The following is a 24,133-nucleotide window of genomic DNA, read 5'->3' on the forward strand; positions in this document are numbered from 1 at the left end:
GACCCAGCAGTTCGCGCTCTCCAACTCGGCAGCCATCCGGGCCGAGATCCAACGCTTCGAATCCGTGCATCCCAATATCTACGCCATCTACGACCTGATCGAGCGCATCGAGGACTTGGCGCTGCAGAACCAGATCCGGGAGCACGTCATCTCCATCGAGGGTGAGCGGAGCCGGGGTCTGCGGGAGCTGGGGCGCGGTGGCCCGGCTCGGCCACGCTCTCCCCGTCTGGGGTCGTCGCGCGCCTGAGGTCCTGGCCACGCGGTTTTGCTGATCGCCAGCGCTGCAGAGCGGTCGTCCAAGCTTCGCTGTATCTCGTCCGGGGACACTGGGGCTCGGGGCCGGTCCCGTGCCAGGGGACACGTTTTCCGTTCTTAGTACCCCAGGGCGTGAGGGTGGTGTCGCCCCGGGGACAGGTGCGCTCAGAGCCGCAGAGGTGCGGGAGGCTGGGGCCGGAGCTGGCCAGGCATGCCTTGGGAGGGTGGGCGCCGCGGAGGGCCTCGGCGGGCCGGGAGGTGGGGCTGCTGCCCCGGCCCGGCCCTGCCCCGCGGCGGGGCGGGGGAATCGAGCCTCCCGTTAGTGGATGGCAGCCTTCCCGGGCCCAGCGCCCGCGGGCCCCGGAGGGTGGCGCTCGCCGCGGCGCCCTTTCCCGACGCACACCCCCCACGCTGCCGCTGCCAAGGCGGGCGCAGGCCGGGCCTGGCGCGGGGCTCCGGCGGCGCGACCGCGTGGGAGGCACCGGCCGGTACATCCGCGCTTTCGTCCGGTCCCCCGCGCACCCAGGAGCCTCTCGGGAGGCGGGCGCGGGACTGCGGGGCGCTGTCTGACCTCCACGGACACGGCGCTGGGCGTCAAATGCCAGAATCCCGGGCCACTGCCCTGCCTAGCGCCCTTTTCTCTAGGCTCTTGAGCCCCGGAATTTGGCTGCCACGGAGGGGGGGGGGCGCAGAGGAAGTGGGTTCACGCAGTCGGCACATATCCCACGACCCCTGATGTGTCGGGGGGGGCACCACACCCACAGATTCCCTGGTGGCACCGTGACCTTTGAGCATCCAAGGGGCAGATGGGCCTCGCCCTGGGTCATCTCCTTCCTCTCTGGCTCCTTTGGAAGGGGGACGCCCAGCAAGCAGGTGGTGGGTTCAGCTTTAGCGGAAATGCAGGGTCGGTTGCGAGGTGTTTTGGCGATGACATGGGAGTTGTGGGCAACGGCCTGTCCACTTCTTGGGCCTGGCAGTTAGGGCCACACTCCCACCTTCCCCTCCTTGTGTAAGGCTCCAGGGCTCCTGTGCCTGAACACTATTCCCTTCCTGCTTTTGGACGTCCCCACAGCTGAGGAAGGAGCATTCAGTGTTTTGGGAGCCGCAGACCCCATTTAGACCCAGAGTCCTGCCTTCTTCTTGTCACACTCCAAGCTGACTTCCTTCTGTCCTTTCCCCAATCCTCTGTTACCTCTTTCCTCTCAAGGCTGAGTTCACAGTGAACTAATTAGGCGACGGGGAAAAACTCATTAACATGGATCCAAGTAAATGGCCTGAATCACCGTTGTGGCTGGGGACCAGGAGATGGCATTTGTGTGAGCCCAGGGCCCCAAAGAGAGGAGATGACCAATTTTTCCTCCTCGATCTGAAACGGGTGGGGCAGGGAGAGTCGCCATTCCCCAGAGCGACACTGTCCCTCTGGGGAAGTAGAAGTTCAGGAACGGCTCTCAGATACCCCCCCTCCCCCCAGCTCCTTTTGTCGAAGAGACTTGATGGACTAGCCCGAGGTAGGGGCTGAGGGAGAACGCCTCCCTCAGAGCGCTTCCCAGAGCAGGGAGAGGCAGAATCAGCTGGGTTCCCATCCAGCTCCAACTTCCTTAGCAGTGGCTTGTGACCACCCCCGCCCCCGCCCCCCCCAGCCAGGACTCAGGAGGCCTCCAGCTGGGCATCTTCTGTGCCACGAGGATCATGATTCCCAGGACGTGCTCAGTTTTCGCCCCTGTCTTAAATTCAACGCGCTGGGCGGAATTTCTCTTCGTAGAGCCCTCCCCCGTGACCAACTTCCCCATTGCGGTTTGGAAGTACCCCATGTTCTGTCTGCTTAGCCTGGAAGCTTGGTATCGTGAATCCCGGGACCCGATGTCTCATTGTCACCAGGCCCAGCTGTTCCGCACACTGCATTCGCAGCTCTCCTGATCCCCGCTTCCCTGCTCTCCCTTGGCGGGGCCTTACACCTCTCCTCCCGCTCCCCTGTTTTGTCCAGCCTCTCTCCTGGGACCCATCTTTATCACCCACCTCACCCCTGCTTCCCCACTTTTGTCACATAGATTTTCTGCTCTGGGCAGGCAGGGAAAAACAAAAAACAAAAAACAAACCCAAACAAAAAAACAAATACCCCCCCCCCAAAAGGAAGCCAAAAAAAAAAAAAAAAAAAAAAACCCCAGAAAACTCCTTCTCCAATTTCTGCCCTGTATCCTTTCTTGCTGTAGAGCCTCCATCTGCCCAACCATATTGCTGCTGCCTTGTAAAGCAGTGTCCCCACCTTCTTGCTTGGGGGAGGGAGGAGAGCAGCTTCTTGGGGCGTTTCCCGGCTCCCTGTGAGCCTGGCCGAGCCCCCCTGCCAGGGCCCAGCATCAAACCTGGGTCCAGGCGATATTGTTGATATTGTTACGTAACACATCCGTAGCCGGGAGGCCGGTCTGTGTTTACTAGGGCTGAGCCTCTTAGTGGGAAGGGATGACATTTTCCTAGTGTATAATAAGCTTCCGCCTCACTCTGGTAATACTTCGGTGAAGGATTTATTTGTTCCAGCTCTGAAGGTGACCCAGGAGACGCAGTCGGAATCCATTTGGGACTGAGGGAGCACCATGGCACCTTGCCCTCCTGTCTTCTGCCTGCTTCACTCAGTCACCTCAGACCCCGCAGCCAGGGTAGGAGGAAGGAAGCAGAGGAACATTCCGCTTTCCTGTCTCAGGACAGGATTTGAGGGGAAGCAGGCTGTTTTTGAAAAGTTCCTTTCCCACCAAAGGCCAAGGAAGGAGAAAAGGGGTCCATCCGGCTGTTTTAAGGCATGAAAGCAGTGTACCCGGCAGGTGGGGGTGGTGGGATGGCAGGCTCACCGTGTGCAGAGCCTCTGAGCCAGGCTCTTCTCCCTGGTGGGGAAACCGAGGCTCGGAGAAAGGAGGGATCCACGCTGATCAGTCAGGGCTCGTGTGGGGCCTCAGGCAGGAGCTCTCGGGACTTGCTCGGTCTCCTGGCTGTGCCCTAGAAAGAGGGCCGCAGAGGAACTGGCTCAGTCCAGATAGGGGACAGCCTGGGCACATGGAACGTGCAGATGCTGGGCCAAGTAAGCCAGGAGCCAGGATGAGTTCCTGCAAGAAGCCGCCTGGGGTCCCAGCAAGTGGCCAGGAAAGGCAGGCTTGTCTCTGAGGAGATGTGAATCCCGGGAGGTCTGCCCCAGGGGAGTGCAAGCAGGGGTGGGCCCTGTGGGCCCACAGGGAGGACCAGGAAGCCGGCCTTGGCCACAAGTATGCCATGTGGCTCCTACTTGGGGAGGAACCGGACTTTGTCAACTGGGCGACTTGTCGCCCCCTTTGTTTTCCTCCAAAATAAAAAAAAAATGTTGCTTTTAGTATTTATTTATTTTTGAGAGAGAGAGAGAGACAGAGTATGAGTGGGGGAGGGACAGAGAAAGGGAGACACAGAGTCCAAAGCAGGCTCCAGGCTCTGAGCTGTTAGCACACAACCCGCTGCGGGGCTTGAACTCAGGAACTGTGAGATCGTGACCTGAGGGGAAGTCAGAGGCCCAACCGACTGAGCCACCCAGGCGCCCTGTTCTCCAGCATTTTTTTTTTAAAACGATGAAGTGCCTTTGAGCATTCCCAAAGTGGGCTGATTCGTTCTCCCTTCCACCTCGCTCTTGAGGGTGAACTCAGGATCTGCAGGCCTGCCACCATGGGCGCGGGCTGGGGAGTGTTCGGGACTGGGGTAAGGAGGTACAGGTGCTCCCGTTGCGTTTGAGCCTAGGCTGGAGAGGGAAGGGGGCCCTGAGCTGAAGGCAGAGGTGTTGGGGAGGGCTCAGAAGGAGCTCACGGGCCTGCCTGGGGGCTTGAGTCCGCCCTGCTTTCTCTGTGTCCTGTGACCAGGTCCCGACAGCAGCCCCATCGTGCGGTGAGGCAGGTGGAGGGCAATCATAGCCATCTTGGAGACCGGGAAACTCTCCCGGCTGTTCCCCAGCCTGGCAGTAACATTCACTTGGGGGACTTGCTGAAGTGCACGTTTCTGAGGCTTCCTGCAAGGGATCTGATTCAGTGGGTTTGAGATGGGGGCCCAGGGATCTGGGTCTGTCACTTACCCTGGAGTTCCGGTAATTAGCTGGTTTCGGGAATGAGTGCCTGGTGGTGGCCTGGAGGCTTAGGTAGGACTTTGCACAGATGAGTTCTAGGAATTCTGAAAAAGAGGATATCTGGGTGGGTGCTAGTGGCCTGGGAAAGCTGCGTTTGTTCCAGATACATTTATTTAGCTCCTACCGTGTGGCCCAGTTGCATGTAGCACAGTGGAAGGCAGGGGGGGAGCCCCAGCAGCATGCTGGACTGACTGAGGTTGAATGGATCCGCCTGCAGATGCCAAAGCAGGGGTTGGGAGGGGTGGGAATAAAGCCAAGATTTGAACACAACCAGGGCAAAGGTTAGAGCCTGGGGAAGACTTATCAAGACCCCTTTCTTCAAGGTCACAGGAGAGGGATGGAAAGACTACCTCCTCCAGGCTGCAGGGTGGCCCCCCTCCCCCCACTCCCCCATTCAGTCCTCTGTCCCTGAACTTCTGTTCTCTGCCAAGTGGACGACACCCTCCGAATAAGACACTTCTTACTCCTAAGTACCCTGGGGCTAGCTCATGCTACATACTTTTCTCTACCTTTTTTTTTTTTTTAACTTTTTTGTTTTGAGGTTTACTTATTTTTGAGAGAGAGAGAGAAAGCAGGAGAGAGGGAGAGAGAGAGAATCCCAAGCAGGCTCTGCACTGTCAGCAAGGAGCCCGATGGCGGGCTCTAACTCAGGAACCATGAGATCATGACCAGAGCCGAAACCAGGAGTCGGATGCTTAACTGACTGAGGCACCCAGACGCCCCTCCTCTGCCATTTCTTTCTTTCATGGAACCTGTATGCCAGGCATGGGGCTCCAGGAGACTTTCCCTGCAGAAGGAACAGGTTTGCAGAGGCAGCAGGGGCGGGGCGGGGGCGGGGGTGAAAGTATGAAGTGGTATTCAAGGAGCAGCAGGCTGGTCTGTGTGGCTGAGGCATTGAGTCTGGAGGGGACGGGCCTGGGGACCCCAGTTTGAGCATCCAAGGGAGCAGTGGCCCCAGGGAGACCAGGCGGGAGTGAAGATGCCTTTCTTGCAAAGCAGGCTTAGGGGAGCTGAGGCCTGGAGCAGGGGCAGTCTTGGGCCCTGAGAACTCCCGTGTCCTCATTCAGCATCCCCTGAACACCCATCCGGGGAACCTTCCGCTCACCTCACCCTCATTCTCTTTTTAATACGCAGCTAACTTGAAATTAGTTTAACCGGATTGCCTTCCTCCTGACTTCCAGGCCAAGGGGCAAAGGGGAGCTAATTTGGGGGCATGGAGCTGAGCCCTAGGGTTATGGAAGCAGGGGAGGGCGGTAACCTGGAGCACCTGCTTTGAGGATGTGGGTACTGGCTGGTACTGCGTTGCCCTGGTTACCGTTCCCCGCCTGCCCGCTGGATATGGTCATGGGCTTTTGCAACAAACACTTGTCAGGTCTCTTTCTAGGTATGCAAGTATCCTTTTCCATTTTGCAAAGCCTGGGACCTGGATTGAGTAACTCTCCCAAGGCCGTACCAGACACTGGTCTTCCAGCTGCGGGGCTGGTGCTCCCTCCCTTGGATGGATGGACTAGATGAGCTTTGGCCAGTCAGCCTTCCTGTGGCGCCTCTCAGGGAAGCTTTTTGACCTCCAGTTTAACCCGTGGAAACTTTTAGGATGTAACTTAAGGGGAACTTAGGGCCCCTCTCTCTTGCTGTAGTTTTCTTCTGGATGTTTTGAATCCCCAACTGAGTGGTGGCTCTGGGAGGTGTCTCTCCCCTCCAAGAGCAGCACAGAGATTGCATATAGCACAGAGATGCTTGCTCAGGAAACACTCAGAAATATTTAAACACTGTGGGGCACCTGGGTGGCTCAGTCGGTTGAGCGTCCGACTCGTGATCTCGGCTCAGCTCCCGATCTCGCAGTGTGTGAGTTCGAGTCCCGCGTCCCTCTCTGTGCCGACAGCGCTTGCACCCGCAGACTCTCTCTCTCTCCTAAAATAAATAAATAAACTTAAAAAGAAACATTTAAACATTGAAAACAGCTGAACATATGTGTGAGCATCAAAAGTCACGCATGCTTGTGTAACAAATTCAGATGTGGAAGGAAGCAGAAGAAACACGTGTACCCCCCTCTCCCACTGCCCCTTAGAGGTGCCCACTGTTACCTGCCTGATGCTTGTCCTCCTGGTCTGTTCTCTAACTGTTCTCTGCTGTCACAAATCAGTCACAGAGGAGCTGATTTGATATTATTGGCGGCAAAGGTGGGATTTGTGTGTTTGTGGAAAAGCCTCCACTGGTAGAAAGGGAGCCCCTGCGTTCATCTGTCCATCTGTTAGCTCCCTGTCGGGGACTCGGGATACTTGGGGTCTCATTCCTGCCAGGCTGTGACTGGCAGGTCACTCCTTGCTTGGCCTTTTTTTTTTTTTTTTTTTTTTAATGTTTATTTTGGAGAGAGAGAGAGAGAGTGAGAGAGAGAAAGGGCGCGAGCGGGGGAGGGGCAGAGAGACAGGGAGACTCAGAATCGGAAGCAGGCTCCAGACTCTGAGCTGTCAGCCCAGAGCCCGAAGTCGGACGCTTAACCGGCTGAGCCACCCAGGCGCCCCACTTGGCTGCTATTTTAAAAGGCTGCAGGATGGGGCGCTTGGGTGGCTCAGCCGGTTAAGCGTCGGACTTCGGCTCAGGTCGTGATCTCGCGGTCCGTGAGTTCGAGCCCCACATCGGGCTCTGGGCTGACAGCTCGGAGCCTGTTTAGGATTCTCTGTGTCTCTCTCTCTCTCCAAAACAAATAAACAAACTTTAAGAAAATATTAAAAAAACCCATTAAAATGCTTTTTGTTGTTGTTGTATTTCATATTCAGTTGATTACTAGTGAGAGCGTTAAAAAAATTTCTAGGTCATTTGTATCTTGTTCGATTCTGTTCGTATCCTTTGTTCATCTTCCTCTTGGTTCCTTCCTCTGTTCATACTGTATGTCGGATGGTTTTAATTTCTTAATGGAGATTTTTCTGAAGTGAACGTTTGTGTGCCTCCATCTCTCAGGCAGCGCCTGGGCCCCCCGCCCCAGACCCTGAGCCGGGCTGACCAGGCTGTGCTCTGGGCGCTGAGAGCGGCCCGACACCGCATGGCTTCAGAGGGACGTGCCTCTGTTTTTGTGCCTGTTTCTAGCGGGTGTTTTTCTTTCTCTTTCTTGTCAGTCGGCACCCCTCCTTGCCACTGTTGGTGAGCCCGCCTCCACCGGTTTCTCTTTTGCCTTTTAATTTGATGTTTTGATGGCTTGCAAACCCAGAGCCCAAGCTCACAGAGTGGGATTCAAGCCCAGCCATGGCCTCTCGGGGCGTGTGTGACTGTGTGCGAGGTGGGGCGGGCGAGACCAGGAGGTCTGGACCCCACTCGGGGCTCCCTCTCTTCCCTCTGCTGCTGGTACGTACCTTCCAGGGAGGGGCCGACGAGCTTCCCGGCCGTGAAGATTTTTTTTGTTAAACAGGCCCCTTGAGTGTGAAGGGGCCTGTGTGGGGCACAGACCTGGTTCTGGAACCACAATGCCTGGATTTGAATCCCAGGCTGAACCAGTTGGTAGCTGTGTGACCTTTGGTGAGTCTCTTAACCTCTCTGTGTCTTGGCTTCCACGTTGCCAAAATAAGGTTAACAAGCACCCGTTTCGTCGTGTAGGTGTGAGAAGGAAGTCGGTTAATGCCTGCAAAGCTTTTAGAGCGGCACCACTCCCTCGGAAGGGCTCCTCGATTGGCAGGCCCTGTCACGATTTCCAGGGTGGGGGTGGCGACTAAGTGAGGGCACGAGAGTGAGTGCACGGTGCGCGGTGCCCGCGGCCTGGGGCTCCTCCTGTAGCTCGGACTCTGGAGGGGGGGAGATTGGGGCGAGCTGGTATAGCCTGGCAGGCCCCGGAGCGGGGAGCCACCTCAGGATTTGTCCGAGGCTCTGGCTGAGGGGTCCAGACCCTGGACCGCAGTTTGTCACGGTGAGTGTCACATGGCCATCCAGCATGGCCTTCATTTGATTGTTTGCCTGTCGATTCAAGTGTTTGCTGTAATTCAGCACCGCCCAGTTACACGTGTGAGTCCCAAGTGTCGGCTGAAATCTTCAAGTAGCCATATTAAGGAAGGTTAAAAAAAAACAAAAAGGGCGGTGGGCGCTTGGGCTCAGTCATTTAAGCCTCCGACTCTTGATTTCAGCTCAGGTCTTGATCTTGGGGTTCATAGGATTGAGCCCCACATCAGGCTCCCCAGTAACGGCGCGGCACCTGCTTGGGATTCTCTCTGTCTGTCCCTCCTCTGCATTCTCTCTCTCTCTCAAAATAAATAAATAAACTTTAAAAATAAAAGGTAAACCCCCCCAAAGGTGAAGTTAATTTAATACTATATTTTATTGAACCCAGTATATTTGAAATAATAATCATTTCCACATGTGATCAGGATGAAAAATTATTAATGGGGTATTTTACATTCTTTTTTCGTCCTGTCTCCAAGCTCCGCCCTCAGCCCGGCTCCATTTGGACAGGCCGAGGGGGGAGGGCTCAGTAACCATGAGGGGGGGCCGTGGCCATAGTGTTGGAAGAACATCTTGAATTTTAGCCCATAATAAGCAAAAGAACACCTGTTTGTTGTAAAAAGTGAATGCAGAGGGGGTATATCCTTTCGGATTCAGCTTTCTAAAGTATTGTACAGTAAAACCTTGGATTGCGAGTAACTTGTTCTGCGAGTGTTCCGAAAGACAAGCAAACATTTCTGTTAAATGTTAACTTAATAGACAAGTGATGTCTTGCAATACGTTGTACGTGACCCCGAACGTCGCAGGATCACAACTGAGCCAATGGTTCTTGAAATGCGCTTTGATGTGCGACCGCTTTGGATGACAAGCATGTTTCCGGAAGAGATTATGCTCGCAAACCAAGGTTCTACTGTATTTAAAACTTTCAAGCAGCCAGTCCACAGGCACGGACTTCCTGAGCACCTGCCACGGCCGCGGTGATTGATCGCCAACAGATCCACTGAGATCGCAAACAGATCCTACTGGATTTGCAGTAGGTTTTTGTCGCTGTGCGTTTTTCTTAAAATCTCAAGCGGCCTGCTGTTGTGGGAGCACCACCACAAACTTTTTCATGTCACGGGGTCTCACGCACTCCTGCGGTTTTGTGCAAGGATGGAAGGGGGGGGGTGTGAACCCAGGCCCCCTCTTGGGAGATAAATGGGTGCTTCGGGGGCCCCTGGTGGGCAGCGCCTTGTTACCGGTGGGTTGGCTGCAGGCCTCGGTGTAGCTCACGTCACTTTGGTTTGGCCTCCGCATCCCATGCGGCTGCTGCTCGGCTCTCCTTGCGTCCCCTCTCAGCCCCTTGCCTCTCTGTCGCCTGGACCTGGAGGGTAATCCTGAATTTCGGGTGAGGGAAGAAAGGCGGGCGGGGAAGGGCCATGACACTTCCCCGGGCTCCTTTCGTCTCCACAGGACGGGCCCGCAGGTTCTCAAGTGCGGACTGGTGAGCTGCTGGTGGACGGGGTCACGTGAACGGCCCAATCTGTGGACTAGGTGGCCTTCTGCCTGTCAGCTTTACACAAGGTCAGACGGAGCGCCGGCCGGGGAGGTGCACCCAGTCAGGGAATAGGGTGCTGATTGCGCGGCCTGGGGCACAGTCGGAGAAGGACGAGCCCAGTCTTGGTGCCTTGCAGGCCAGGAGGGCGGAAGCCACTGACCCAGGATTCAAGGTCACTGGTTAGCAGCCGGGCCCGGTTTGGCCTCCAGGCTTTTTTGCCTCATGGTGACCTCCTTCCAGCTCACAAGAGGAGAGGTGGCCTGGGCCATCCTGCTCATCACCTCCCCTTCAGCCATGACCCATGGCGGTGGTGCCAAGATGCTACACGGAACCAGCAAATGTCACAATATTCTCTTCACCGTGTCTGGCATTTTAGGCAGGGGCTGTTTTTGTAGGCTTTCTTGGTTTATGTTTTGCCTTTAATTTATGGCGTGTGTGTGTGTGTGTGTGTATGAATAGCGGAATATATATATTCTAGCAGAAACTTTGTAAACGTGTATGCAGTTGGAAGACGTGTGGCACAGAGTAAAGCCCCCCATTAGCCCATAGTTCTCGGTTGGCTCCCTTGGTCTGTCTCAGCCCACTCTCCTCCTGTGGAAAGGAGGCGCCCCCCTGCTCCCTGCTCGGGGGTGAGGTTATCCTGGACCACACCCAGGAAGGTATATCCCGTTTATTGCAGCAATAAATGCTAGGTTCCTTTTACCCCTCTGCTCTTCTAATGGCAGGAAGGGCCTGGATTCTTTGTCCAGAGAGCCACTAGGGAACCTGCGGATGGGGTGGGCCGGGCATCCCTTTGTGATAGCTTCGATGGGACACCTCCGAGCCAACCCAAGGAGACAGAGGCTGTCATCTCGTAGGCCTCTCATCGTCCCGAGCCTCGGCACTGTTGGGAAGGAGACCCTGTCCTGAACTAGGTTAATAGGTTCTCTTGTCATTTCCTGGGCCCCAGTCCCCCTGCCGGCTGGGGCCTCGGGGCTCTGCACCTTTCCCCCTGGACCCCGAGTAGTCTTGGGAAGAGAGCCTCATGGAGGTGCTTGGCTGGCTGGGGTCTAAACCTGGTCTGTCCAGCTCCAAGGCCCACCCTTCCAGTTTGAGGCCCTCGATCCTCACAGGGCCTAGAGCGGTTGGTGTTCTTACCCCAGCTGGCCTGTGTCATAAGCTGGTATCTGCTTCCCCTGTGGGCACAGAGCCCTGCTGTCACTTCCAGAGAATGCTTGGCCAACAACCAGGGGGCCTCCCTGCTCTGTAGCCAGCCCAGGAGCCCTGCTGGGCACCGGCGGTCCTTCAGGGAGCCTCCTACTTGTATCACTGTGCTCTGTCCCGCTCTGGGGCCATGGTGCTGCCCAAGGGGCCCTCTCCTGGCCGTGTGGGCCCCTGCTGGCCTGAGGAGCAGGGCCAAAAGTTGGGAGGCCATTTATGGTGGAGGCCAGGTGTCCTCGTTCTGAGGCCTGTGTCTTCTCTCTGGCAGGAGGGTGGGGAGGGGTCTCCCACTGGAGTCTGCGGAGCTGGCCCTCCGCTGGCTTGGGCCTGGCTCTGGACCTTTGTGGAGTGATAGCGGGCGGGAGGAGGCATGCCTGGTTCTCTGTCCTCCCTCTTGGAGTTCACGCTCCTCCCCGAGGGGTCAGAGCTGGGTCAGAGCTGCGAGATCACTGAAAACATGGGTGTCGTGCTTGCTCTGTATGCTTCTGACGGGTCCGCTGGCTCAGGCCTGAAATGCCATTCCTGTCCAGTAAGGAAGCTTCCCTGGGAAGTATGGGAGTGTGGCCCTGCCTCCATCAGGCCCGTGCCAGGCGGAGGTGGGGAAGGAGCCAAGTACTGGCGGAGAGATAGCCCTGAACTGGCCCACACTGTGTGACCCTCACTGGTGGGTGGCTTGACAGGGTGACCGTGGGTGAGGCCCCGAGCAGAGGCCTTCCCTCATCTCAGCGGCCTCGGCTGTTCCGTTGAGCCGCCACCGAAGAAAAATTGTGTCTCCTGCAAGCGTGCATGCCTCGGGCCGTGATGGGGTTTGTGCACGGTGACCTGGTGTGGAAGGGCGGCCGAGTGGGTACCAGGCAAGCCTGGCTGCTTTGATAGGCACGGCGAGACACTGTTTTACTGGAATAGTGGTTTGATTATGAAAATTGCTGGCGTAGTGTGTTTTTCAACTATTCAAATGTGCCACCCCACACTCTGGCACTTTGTGTTTGTGCTGCAAACGCGGCAAGATTGACGGCTCTTGCAGCGGTGCGGGGAGCTGCAGGGTTCTATGGGGTTCTACGTTAAGGGCGGCAGGATGAGATCTGGGATCTCGGAAAGAACGGTACTGAAAAGGTTAACTGGCCGATGGTTCTCCTTACATGCCAGGCACCGCCCCGCGCGCCTCCTGGTCATTCTCTGGACATCCCTACAGGGTGAGTGTGACCCCCATCCTGCAGGTGGGGGCAGGGAGATGGAAAGGCACGTGCCCAGCGTGGCCCCCAGATGATGGCGGACGCAGGACCTGACCCCGGAAGGCTGGTCTCAGAGCCTGTGCTCTCGGCCAGCATATGCGGCTGCGCCATGAAACGGAGAAAAATTTTACAACACGGGAGGGGGTGCCTGGGTGGCTCAGTTGGTTGAGTGTCTGACTTCGGCTCAGATCTCACGGTTCATGGGTTCGAGCCCCGTGTTGGTCTGTGTACTGACAGCTTAGAGCCTGGAGCCTGCTTCAGATTCTGTCTTCCTTCCTCTCTGCTCTTTCCCCACTCACCCCGTCTCTCTGTGAAAAATAATTAAACGTTAAAAAAATAAATAAGTAAATTTAAATAAAACACGGGATAAAATTTAAAGAATATTATCTCTTCTGGGGATAAGAGGGATCCTCTTAAGCCAGATAGGAAACCTAGAATTTATAAAGGAAAAGACCTGACAGATTCCCCCCCCCCCCCAGCTTTTTATTTTAAAAAATGACCACCGCCAAAGGCATCGTTAACATTTTTAAAAAAAATTTTTTTTTCCCAACGTTTATTTATTTTTGGGACAGAGAGAGACAGAGCATGAACAGGGGAGGGGCAGAGAGAGAGGGAGACACAGAATCGGAAACAGGCTCCAGGCTCTGAGCCATCAGCCCAGAGCCCGACGCGGGGCTCGAACTCACGGACCGCGAGATCGTGACCTGGCTGAAGTCGGACGCTTAACCGACTGCGCCACCCAGGCGCCCCGGCATCGTTAACATTTTAACACGTGTGCAGGGCGCCTGGGTGGCTCAGTTGGTTCATGGTCTGACTGTTGGTTTCCACTCAGGTCGTGATCTCGCAGTTTGTGAGTTCAAGCCCCACATCAGGCTCTGTGCTGATGGTGTGGAGCCTGCTTGGGATTCTGGCTCTCCTTCTCTCTGCCCCTCACCTGCCTGTGCGCTCCCTCTCTCTCTCAAAATAAATAAATAAACTTCAAAACAACAACAACAACGTACATTTGCTCCTTCCTCTCTCCTCCCCGCCTCACATTCTTTTTGGTGATGGGAGCGGTCAGCAGCTGTCGACGGGGTGGTGCTTCAGCTGGCATCTCCTAGCGCTGACACATTCCTCCACGTCACAAAATACTAGTGTCCTACCCGAGAGAATGAGCAAGAATTGTCTGACATCACTTGAGAGCTCACCCATAACCAAATTTCCTCAGTTACCCCCAGATACCTTCCGTAACCTTTTTGTCTTTCCAAATCGGGATGGGATCGGGATGGAATGGGATCCATCAAGATGCTTTTTTCCCCACCACGCGGCCTTTGAAGAGGCTGGGTCAGATTTCTTGTAGCGGGTCCGGTCCGTGCCCCGGATTCAGATGCTGTTGCTGGTTGGCTGTATCGACGTTCTTCCTCTCTTCCCCCCCGCCCCCGCCCCTGCCCCCTCATGCCGCCCAGGACCTGGAGTGAGGTCTGGGGGTTGATGAGATCCAGGTTAAACCCTGTTGACAGGGTTACCCCCTATTGTGTCACATCTGGCCCTGCTGTTAGTGATGCCGAGGAGGGAACAGTCTGGAGGGGCCATTTCCTCCCGTCCAGTAGTTGCAAAGTGGGCTGGGGCTTGAGCACCTTGGAAGTAAGCTGCCTGCAGGGACCTCACCCTCTCTGGGGCTGGTTCGCAGGCACCAGCGATCCTCGCCTGCATCAGTTGTGTTAGGGTGGCCACGGGCTGATTTTCTCAGGCACGTGTTCCTTCCGCGAGTCCTAGCTGGCATTAATCTTCGATCGAGCAGAGCTTCGCCCCAGCCCGCCTCTTTTTATGATCGCTGTTTCACGGATTTTTGTTGTTGTTGTTGTTCAGACGTTCTAATAGAATCCATTACAAAATTAACAGATTTAATTACGTTTCTGTGGACTGTAGTAGGAGAGTTTGCTTGCCGTGTCCATATGCCAGTTAAATGCTTACGATGCCTGTGATACAGAGTTCCCGCGAACCGTTAAGAAAAAGATTTTTAAAATTCCAAAGACAAATGGGGAGAGCACAGGGCCAGAAAGACACTTCAGAGAAGAGGAGGTGAGCGTTGTTGGTAATCATGAAAAGATGCTTAACCTCATGAGTCATCGGGGACCCAGATCAGAAGAGCGAGGTCCTGGGCTCCCCTGTCTGACAGCAGGCAGCCAGCGCATAGCCATCGATGCTGGCCGGAGGGCTGCTGTCGGGCCGCCTCGCTCGTAGGAGATTGGGTCGATGAGTTGCTGTTTGGAGAAGCCGTCAAACACGATCCATTTACACGAGAAACTCATCTGCCTTTGAACACAACTGTCCTACTTTTGGGCCTGTAGCCCATGGAAAGAAGAAGCTTGTAGTGGCTTAAAAAATTAAAAAAGGAAGCCACCAGGATGCCGTCGAATAGAGGAATGGTTGGATAAGGGTGGTGAGTATGCGCCGTGACACGTGAAGGTGGTAACAAACCAGGGTGAACGAGAACTGAGTCCACAGCGGGGGGTGGTACAAGAGCATTCTGGAAGCCGCTGGCACAGTTCGCTGCAGGGCTGGAGGCCCAGTCCTTTTGAGGTAGTGGGGGGCTGGATACTCATTCTGGAAACTTCCCCCCAAAGGAAAGGGGCAGGGGGCCAAAAGCAGTTTTTGAGTGTGTTGTGAAAGCGGTTTTATACCCTCAAGTAAAATTTTAAGGGGCGCCTGGGTGACTTCATCTCAGGCCATGCACGATCTCACAGTTAGTGAGTTCGAGCCCCGCGTCGGGCTCTGTGCTAATGGCTCAGAGGCTGGTGCCTGCTTCGGATTCTGTGTCTCCTTCTTTCTCTGCCCCTCTCCCGCTCGTGCTCTCTCTCTCTGTCTTTCTCAAAAATAAATACACGTTAATTTTTTTTTTTTTTAATTTTAAGAAGATGGAAATGGTACATTTGCTATATGTACTAGCCCTAGCTCGCTTTCTTGTGTCTCACCCAGAGCCGGGCTTGGAAGAAGGCTCTCGTGAGTCCTTGTTAGAATGCATGGTGACCCCAGAGCAGCTGCAGATGTTGGGGCTGGGGGCTGGCCAGAGCAGGGCTTTGGGGGGCCGAGCGAGCAGCCAGCAGAGCGCAGACTCGCCTGTGTTTCTGGTGAACTGGCTTTCCTTTCCTCGTGCAGCTCTGACCCCCAAGCGTAACAGCCTTCTGGCTGCTTCCGTTTCGTTTTCCTTTTACAAAAGTCGTGTGCTCCCTGTAAACGTTTTGGACAGCAGAGTGAATAAAACAGACATTTTGCAATTTTTTAAAATGTTTTTATTTATTTTTGAGACAGAGAGAGACAGAGCATGAGCAGGGGAGGGGCAGAGAGAGGGGGAGACACAGAATCCGAAGCGGGCTCCAGGCTCTGAGCTGTCAGCACAGAGCCTGACGTGGGGCTCGAACTCACGGAGTGTGAGATCATGACCTAGCTGAAGTCGGACGCTCAACTGACTGAGCCACCCAGGCTCCCCTGTTTTTTGTTTTTTTTTTTTAATGTTTATTTTTGAGAGAGAGTCTGAGAGCACATGCTCATGAGCAGGCAAGTGGGGGAGGGGCACAAAAAGGCAGGGACAGAGGCTCGGAAGTGGGTTCCGTGCTGACAGCAGAGAGCCCGACTCAGGGCTCGAACTCATGACCTGAACCGAAGTTGGACACTCAACCGAGTGAGCCACCCAGGCGCCCTGTTTTTTAAGCAATGTTTGTGATATTAACCCATTGACACAGTCACCTTGTTCCCCCCACCCCCCCAGGTTTGATTTCCCTTTAATTCTATTTTTCGTTGGGTACTTAGAATTTGTAATTGTTCTGTATCTTGTATTTTTACGTAGTTGGACCTATTGATCCTTTTTCTGCCTGGAAATCCGACAAGCCTTGCTGCATATTGCTTCCCGCCTCCCCCCTTCCCTGCAGCAGTAGCTGATGGGCGTCCCCTGGCTCCCCCCTTCCCCCCCTGCCTCCCCCGCCCCCCACACTGTCGAGTGTGGGTAACCAGGGCCTTTGGGCAGCGAGGGGCGCGAGGAGGGTATGCTGAGGCGCCCCGTGTCCCTTCTGCATGTGGGCTGGCACGGGGCTTGGGCACCACCTCCAGGTGTGGGCAGAAGTGAGGCATCAGGCACCCTGCAGGGCAGGTGGGGAGTAAGACACTCAGCTCAGAAAGCCTGCGCTCCCCCAGGGGAGGAAAGCATCTTCAACTCGGGAGGGTGTTCTCATGGACTCGTCTCCTTCCTGACCCGCAGCCCCAGCCTCTCTGTGGCGCTGTCTACGCGGCATGAAAATCATATGGGCCAAGGGCTCATCGGCCCCAAACAGCCTCCCTTTGCCTGTTAGAAGTAATCATTCGAGGCGGCTTTCTCCTTTGTAAGTGCCACCTCTCTCTCTCTCTCTCCCTGCCCCCCTCTTTCAGAGGTGTAGCTCCAGAGCCTGGATCAGGCAGGCTCTGACTGAGGCAGTGAGACTGGGGCAGGAGTTAGTTTGGAAGGTAGGGAAGGAGGAAGTTGGGGGGCCTTTTTGGAGGGAGGGCCCTTGCTAGGGAGGGCAGGGCTGGTCTTCGCTGATGCGAGGACCCAGAACGGAAGACAGGCAGGGGCTCCCCGCAGGATGAGCTCTGGGCCCAGGTCGGCCCGTGTCTGCAGAAATCTGGCCGGGCCACCCGGCTTCGGGGCCAGTCAGAGGGCCCGGGTTGGAATGCCAGCTTCAGCCACTGCTAGCTGGTGACCTCAGGCTGTGTGACGTCTGTGCCTCAGATTTCACATCTGTAAGTTGGGGAGATTAACTACCTTTCCCAGAGGGTTGTTGTGCGGGTCAGTGTGTGTGAGGTGCTCAGTGTGGCTTACTTGTGTTCAATAAGTGGCTCTTATGATCAGGTGACCGGTGGCGTCCCATGTGGCTGCTGCCTTGGGTGTAGAGGGTACCGAAGGTGGCTCCACTGTCTGCAGGGCTGGCCTGTGTATGTCCAGGAGCCCAGGACCTGGTGAAGTGAGAGCAGATCAGATACTAGCTTCGACAGCAGAGACAAGTCCAGCTAGGGATGCTGAGAGAGGGCTGCAGGGTCTGGGAACTGGCAGGGGTGGAGGGAGGTGATCTCCCTGTCCAGGTCCTGCTTTCAGTTACCTTCCACGGGAGCCCATGCAGGACCCCTCACCCCCCCCCCCCCCGCCCCCGCACTGGGCAGGTGTGGCCTTGGGAATGGGCTAGAGCCTGGGTCTCAGCATAGGCCCCACCCCCTGAGGAAGTTACCTGCCTTGCCTTCAAAATCTGTAAGGGGAATTCAGACACTTTTAAACTTCTGTTTAAAACTGGCCTCTCGGGGCACCCGGGTGGCTTAGCCGGTTAAGCGTCCATTTCTTGATATTGGCTCAGGTCATGATTTCCTCGTCGTGGGATCGAACCCCTGTCGGGTTCTGCACTGAGCATGGGGCCTGCTTGGGGTTTTCCCTCTCCCCCTCTCTCTGCCCCTCCCCAGTGCATGCATGTGCCTGTTCTCGCTTTCAAAATAAATAAGTGTTTTTTCTTTTTTTCCCCCAAAATGTTTGTTTGTTTATTTTGAGAGAGAGTGGGTGTGAGCTTGAGTTGAAGGGCAGAGAGAGAGAGAGAGAGAGAGAGGGAAAGAAAGAAAGAGAGAATCCCAGGCAGGCTCTGAGTCATCAGCACAGAGCCTGATGCAGGGCTCTGTCCCACCAACTGTGAGATCATGACCTGAGCTGAAATCAAGAGTTGGAGGCTTAACCCACTGAGCCACCCAGGCGCCCCAGTATATAAACATTAAAACAAAACTGGACTACCCAAGCCTTTCTTTTTTTTTCCCCTTTAGGGTACAGTACCCCGCAGCCTCCTTTCCTTTGGGCCCTGAACTTACCCCTATGCACCTGAGCTCCCTGGGTGGGGTCAGTGGCAGTGGGGCACCTGCTAGCAGTTCACTTTCTGTGGCGCCTCCATTTTGGAGCCGAATTTGTGCAATTATTATACTTCATCCATTCTTTCCTTCAGTAAGATACATTTTTCTAATTTTTTAAGGTTTTATTTATTTATTTTGAGAGAGAGAGAGTGCCAGTGCACATGCACAGGAGGGGCAGAGAGAGAGAGAGAAGGGGGGTGGACAGCGGATCCAAAGTGGGCTCTGTGCCGACAGCTGAGAGCCTGATGTGGGCCTCGAACTCACAAATCACAAGATCATGCCCTGAGCTGAAGTCTGGCGCTTGACTGAGCCACCCAGAGGCCCCAAGATATTTTTTTTTAAGTTTTTTTTTTTTATTTTCATTTTTTTTTTTTTAATTTTTGAGACAGAGACAGAGCATGAATGGGGGAGGGGCAGAGAGAGAGGGAAACACAGAATCAGAAGCAGGCTCCAGGCTGTGAGCCATCAGCCCGGAGCCCGACGCGGGGCTTGAGCTCACGGACTGCGAGATTGTGACCTGAGCCAAAGTCGGACGCTTAACCGACTGAGCCACCCAGGCGCCCCAAGATATTTTACTTTTGTAAAAATCGGGTGAACACAAATAAGCCCAGCTCCTGCTGCTAAGGAATGAAAATCTCATTAACTGACTGCCCTTGGAAGCCAGGGGACTGGAAGAAGCAGATTGTTAGCTCCTGGGACTTGGGCCGGACCATTGCTCAGTTCTGAAGGAAGAGAACACTTTGGAAGACACATGAAATGTAGGAAACGTGTCAAAATTGGGATGGAAAGGCAAGGAGCCATTAGGAAGCGCACACTGTGGTACGTTGTGAGTCTGGAGTCCCCAGTGTTCCCTCCCCCCACCACCTCCCTGGGCGCCAGAACAAGGCAGCGAGGCAAGTGCCACGCCCCTGCCCCCGCAGGGTCACAGGGAGGAGACGAGGTGATACGGCACAAGCACACTGGTTGGAAGGCAGAGGACTTGTCTGGGCAGAGCGCAGCGTGCTCGGGGCCCACGGTCCTCAGACAGCCCTGTGGCTCTTTCTCGGTCTGAGCGGGGGGAGCAGTATCTGTCTGGGTCTCTCTTAGGGTTTTAGGATGTGGCCAGGCAGAGCAAGGTCAGGAGGCTGGTCCGGGAGGTCAGGAGGGCGCACAGAGGTACTGAGCCTCGCGCAGAGTTTGTGGACAGAAAGAAAACGAGGAAACTGCTATCCAGTAGCTAGCTGGGTGCTAGAAGGCCATTTCCGGGATGGCCAACTGCCCCGCAGGGGGTGGTCTTGGGTTCCTCCCTTTGCCCCCAACCCCCACTGTCCCCTTGATCCTCTCCACTTCTCCCCCAGGGTGGTGGGGAACGCAGCCACTGGTGAGCTCCCTGAGACCCTGACCTTGGGCTATGGGGGCGGAGCTCCTAGTTCCTCTGTGCAACCCTGGGAGGGCCTGGGGACAGGAGCTGGCTTCTGTGCAGTCACACCTGCCTGGGCCCCTGGAGCCCACCATCTTGGGTCTAGCTCTTGTCCGTCTCCTGGGCTGCCGTCACACGGCACCACAGCACATTCATTTTTATGGTCTGGAGGCCGGAAGTCTGAGATGCGGGAGTGGGCAGGCAGGGCGGTGACTCCTGTGATGGCACTCAGGAGGGTCTGTTCCAGGCCTCTGTCCTCTCCTCAGCCTGTAGACAGCCGTCTTCCTCCTGTGTCTCTGTACATCATCTTCTCTCTCCATCACTGCCCCCATGTCCACATTTCCCCTATTCGTAAGAACAGCAGTCATAGGGGAGTTGGGACCCACCCTACTCTGGTGTGACCTCATCTTGGCTAGTTATATTTGCAAGCACCCTATTTCCAAATAAGGTCACATTCCAGAGCACTGGGGGTTAGGACTTCATAATACAAGTGGGGGGGGCGGGGGGGGGGAACAGCGCAGCCCATGACAGCTTTCGTCAGGTGTTCAGAGAAAGACGGGATCCAGCAGGGCCCCGGGGATCTCCGAGGTCTGCATCTTGCGGAGAAGAGAGCGAGCGAGCTAGTAAACGGACAGGCCTGTGCTGATGTGTAACTGCTGGTGTGTCCAATTAGGTTCCCGAGTGGAAGAAAGCTGGCACCAGTTGAAATTGTGCCTGCTTCCGACAGGACTCTCCACGCTGTCACTCAGCCGGCAGGAACGGCTTCCTTAACCGATCACCTGCTTTGCGCCAGGCACCATGTCGGACCCTCCGCAAATGACAGCACTGGTCTTCTATTCTAGCAACGTCAGGGGGCAAGATGGGATTACTCCTGGTTCATAGACTAAAACCCGAGGCCCAGTGAGGTTCAAGTGACTGTGGACAGACGCAGCCAGCAGGGTCCAGAGGTTGAATTTGAACAAAGTTCTTTCAACTCCAGAGCCTGTGTCTTAGTGCACCCCACGTCTCTTGACCGGCGGTCTTTGCAGATGATTTGGGCTGTCACTTATCTCCTTAGCGGACTGTCCCAGCCAGGGACCGTCTAAGTCTGCCTCCCTCCTCACAAGGAGAATGAAAGTCAGGGTATGCAATTCGTGCTTAGCATGCATGCATGCATTCATTCATTCATTCATTCAACCGTTGCGTGTCTCCTGCGTGCCGGCCCGAGGTCTAGTGGGGGAGCAGTAAACGCAGCAGAAAAGCACCTGAGAGGGATGAGTGTTCCACGCACGCAGTGACGAAGCTGCCGCTGTGCGTCTCAGTGGACAGTTCCTGACCCTTAAAGAGGGCCGTGTCCCCCATTACGGTGGGAATGGTGCGTTGTTGGGGAGGCCGTGGGCCAGCCTAGTCTAGAGTGTCCCCCTCTTCGTGGCCTCCCCAGCCCCCCACCCAGAGGCCCGCTCGGAGGGGACAGAGCTTGCTAGAGACCATCCAGCCGCCGCAGCTCTGGGTGTGGCCCTCGCCGCTGTCCTCCTGCGGCCTTGCTCCCACCTTCCTGGGGCCTCCCTTCTCTGCGGCGCCCAAGCTGCAGGAAGATGTTTTGCTGCCACCTTGTGGACGAGAAGGGCGTGGCCGATGTTGGAGACACCAGGGTGACTCTCGGACCCCTCCGGCCGCCGGAAGGAGCCCAGATCACTTCCTCCACTCACGTGCACCCTTTGGCTTTGAGCAGAGAGCTAGCCCTTCCTCCTCTCTGAGAAGGACGTCCTCAGACTCTCTCTGGCTGGGGTGGCCTCAGCCGGGCACGGCTGCCTACTTATCAGTGGGTCACCCCTAGCAAATATTTGAGCGGAGACTAGGTCCAAGGTTGTGTGGGATTCTCAGGCTGGAGGCTGCCCTTTCCTCACACCAGTGTTCGTTTTCTGTGCAGTGCCTCCCAGGTCACGCCGTCGCAGGGGTCTTTCTCTTTCCAAACCCCGGCTCCCCGGGGTTCATTGTAATGTCGCAGGCCCAGGCCGGTTTACCTAGTGGGTCCAGCCCACCCACCTGTGGATACATGTAGAGTCGGCTCTTTGTCCTTCTGACTTCCCCGCTCGTTTTCCGTACTGTCTGCTTCCAGGTAAAGTGTATCCATTCTCTCCCCCACCCCACCCCCCAGCTCCCCGAGTGCACACCGCAGGCATCCTGCGAAATTGTGTCTTTCATTCCCCCAGAAATTGCCACGGACTGTCTCACCCTTCAGCAAGAGTTAGCCTGGTGTTTCTGATGACCTTAGGACTCTGCGAACTCAGGAGGGCCAGCGTCGCGGGATTTCAGTGCTCTTCCTGTGACCCCACCCAGCTTGAAGCTTTTTAGGAGGGGCCTCAGGTCTTTGGGGCTGTGTTTGCCACATCTCTTTGGAGCAGAATCTTGTCAGGCAGAACACAGACTTCGTCTTGACCAGGGGCTGACGCCAATGAGAAAGGGAGGTATGTGTCCGTGCTGTTCTCGTTCCTGAGATCTTCGGCTGGCTTGGTGTCCCAGCGGTATTTATGGGTAGGCAGGTGTCCTTCTCTGGGTCCGGGAAGGGGGGATAGGAAAGAGGCAGCCAGGTGAGGATGAGGACGCTGTTGCAGGTTTGGGAACTGACGCAGGCTGAGCATTTTGCTTGGACTGGATTCTGCAGGTGCCGTGGGAGCCAGGAGCTGGTGCGTCCTCCGAGAATGTAAGATGTTCTTTCCCTTCTCGGGGAAGCCACTGCTGCCTGCGTCCCCACAGCACGTATGCGTGTGTGTGTGTCTGGGGCCTCTACCCCTTTATGCTGTCCTGCTCCTCTCCCACGGAGACAGCCAGTGGGGTTCTACAGCAGCCCTGTCCCTTCTCAGTCCCCAGGCATAGCCGCTGTCTGGTGTTTGCAATTTCACTGGCTTGGGGGGGACGGTTGGTGATAAGCAGCTTTGGTCTTCTGGGGAGGGGTAACTCCCCGGGTGTATGTGAGAGGGAGGGCAGACAGACAGATAGGCAGATAGGGAAGTTGAGTGTGGGAGACTTAAATGTGGAAAAGCGAGTCAGGGTTCCAGGGCCGTGTTCCTGTCTCCATGCCTGAAGGATCCTGGGGAAGGTTCCTCTGTGGAACCATCTATTATCTGGGGGCTATGCATCCCGGAGAGGAAGAAGCCATCCCCATCACTGTTAATAACTAGTCCCAGGAAAATAGGCAATCACCCCCGGGGCTCTCCAGCCCTGGGAGATCCAGCCCGGGACTTGAGAGTTTCCAGCTCTGGGTTCTTCGGGAGCACCTAGGCGGAGAGGCTCTGCCTTCCTTAGGCATTCCCCCACCCCAGCCCCCTCAGGAATGTGCCACTTTGCTTCTAACCAGGAACTCGGAATTCTGAGGCTGAGAGGGACGTTGGCAGTTGGGCCGGACTGGGGGTGGAGGAAACTTGGGAGTATTCTTTTAAAGCGCGTGCGGGGGCCCCCCTCATCCTTGTCGCTGCCTAAGCTGGTTTCTCTGCTTGCTCATGGTCCTTGTGGATTCTGGTAAACCAGCTCATGGCTGGGGCCTGATGTTTAAAATGCACTGGAAAGCACAGCGGGCCAGCCCCCTGCCCCCGGGTGAGCGATGCACTCAATGAGTCTCTGGTGCAGCCCACACGCGCGGACAGGAATCGGAGCGCCGAGGGAGTGAGCATCAGGCCCCAGCCAGTATTGAGGGCGAGCACTTCACCTCGGCAGGCCAGCCTCTGCACAGCCTCTGAGCAGGAGGTGCGACCCAGCAAGCAGGACACTGGAGACCTCAGACCAGAAATGAGTCGCTTCGTCCTGAACTGTGTGGCCCGGGGCCCGAAGGTTTTACCCGTTGACTTTCTGCTGCCCTTAGGCGGGACACTTAACCCAGTCTAGACAATGTTCTAGTCTCCGAGGGAGAAGATCACCTCAGCCACTAACAGAAGAGCCAGCAACTCTGATTCTGGAGTTTCCCAACCTCAGAATGTCTTGGCCCCAAACTAAGGATGACCCCAGTCAGGCCTCCCATTTTACAGATAAGGAGGCTGAGGGCCAGCGAGGGCCTATGACTTGCCTCCTGACTGCTCCCTGAAGCTTTTCATCATTCTGGGCCCCGTGGTGTATCGCCTGTTTGGTGCTTCAGAGAAAGAGCAAATGCCCACTTCTGTCCAAAACAGGGCCCGGTGTGTGGCTTGCTGAGGACTGTTATTTATTTGGCCCTGCTGGTAATGACGGCTCCTCACCTACTTGCCCCAATCCGAGGAGGAGCCCTGGGCTGGAATTTCCTGTTTTCTGAGGGCTCCGGGGGCTGCCCCAGCAGGCCGACTCCCCTGGTGCCGCCGTTCCAGGGTGTTCCAGGCCAGGCTTGCCGCCTCTCCTTGCCGGGCTGGCTGCAGGCCTCTCCAGGTCTGGGCTTGCCGGCTGCGAGGTGGAAGCGTTGAGGGACTCCGTCGGCCCGACACCAGGTGCCCAGAGGCCGGAGGTCCGTGCGCCCCGGCCGCGGCCCCGGCCCGGGCCCAGCCCCGCGCCCCTCGCCATGGGCCTGGCCCTCGCCCGCGGGCCCTGAGCATGGAGCGGGGCTGGCCGCCCGGGGACAGTTGCAG

At 56.1% G+C, this 24,133-nt stretch overlaps 1 protein-coding gene across 1 annotated transcript in view; it reads left to right on the top strand.

Moving 5' to 3' along the window:
- The first annotated feature begins 6 nt into the window (after window positions 1–6).
- Window positions 7–24,133, top strand: part of AGAP3 (ArfGAP with GTPase domain, ankyrin repeat and PH domain 3) — a 58,304-nt gene continuing 34,177 nt past the window's right edge. Inside the window, exon 1 of the mRNA XM_040464429.1 lies at window positions 7–161. The gene's annotated coding sequence lies outside the window, so the exon portion shown is untranslated. The remainder of the gene's footprint in view (window positions 162–24,133) is intronic.

This window comes from Herpailurus yagouaroundi, unplaced genomic scaffold (genome assembly GCF_014898765.1).
Source record: "Herpailurus yagouaroundi ecotype Mexico unplaced genomic scaffold, PumYag 483, whole genome shotgun sequence".
Lineage (NCBI taxonomy): Eukaryota > Metazoa > Chordata > Mammalia > Carnivora > Felidae > Herpailurus > Herpailurus yagouaroundi.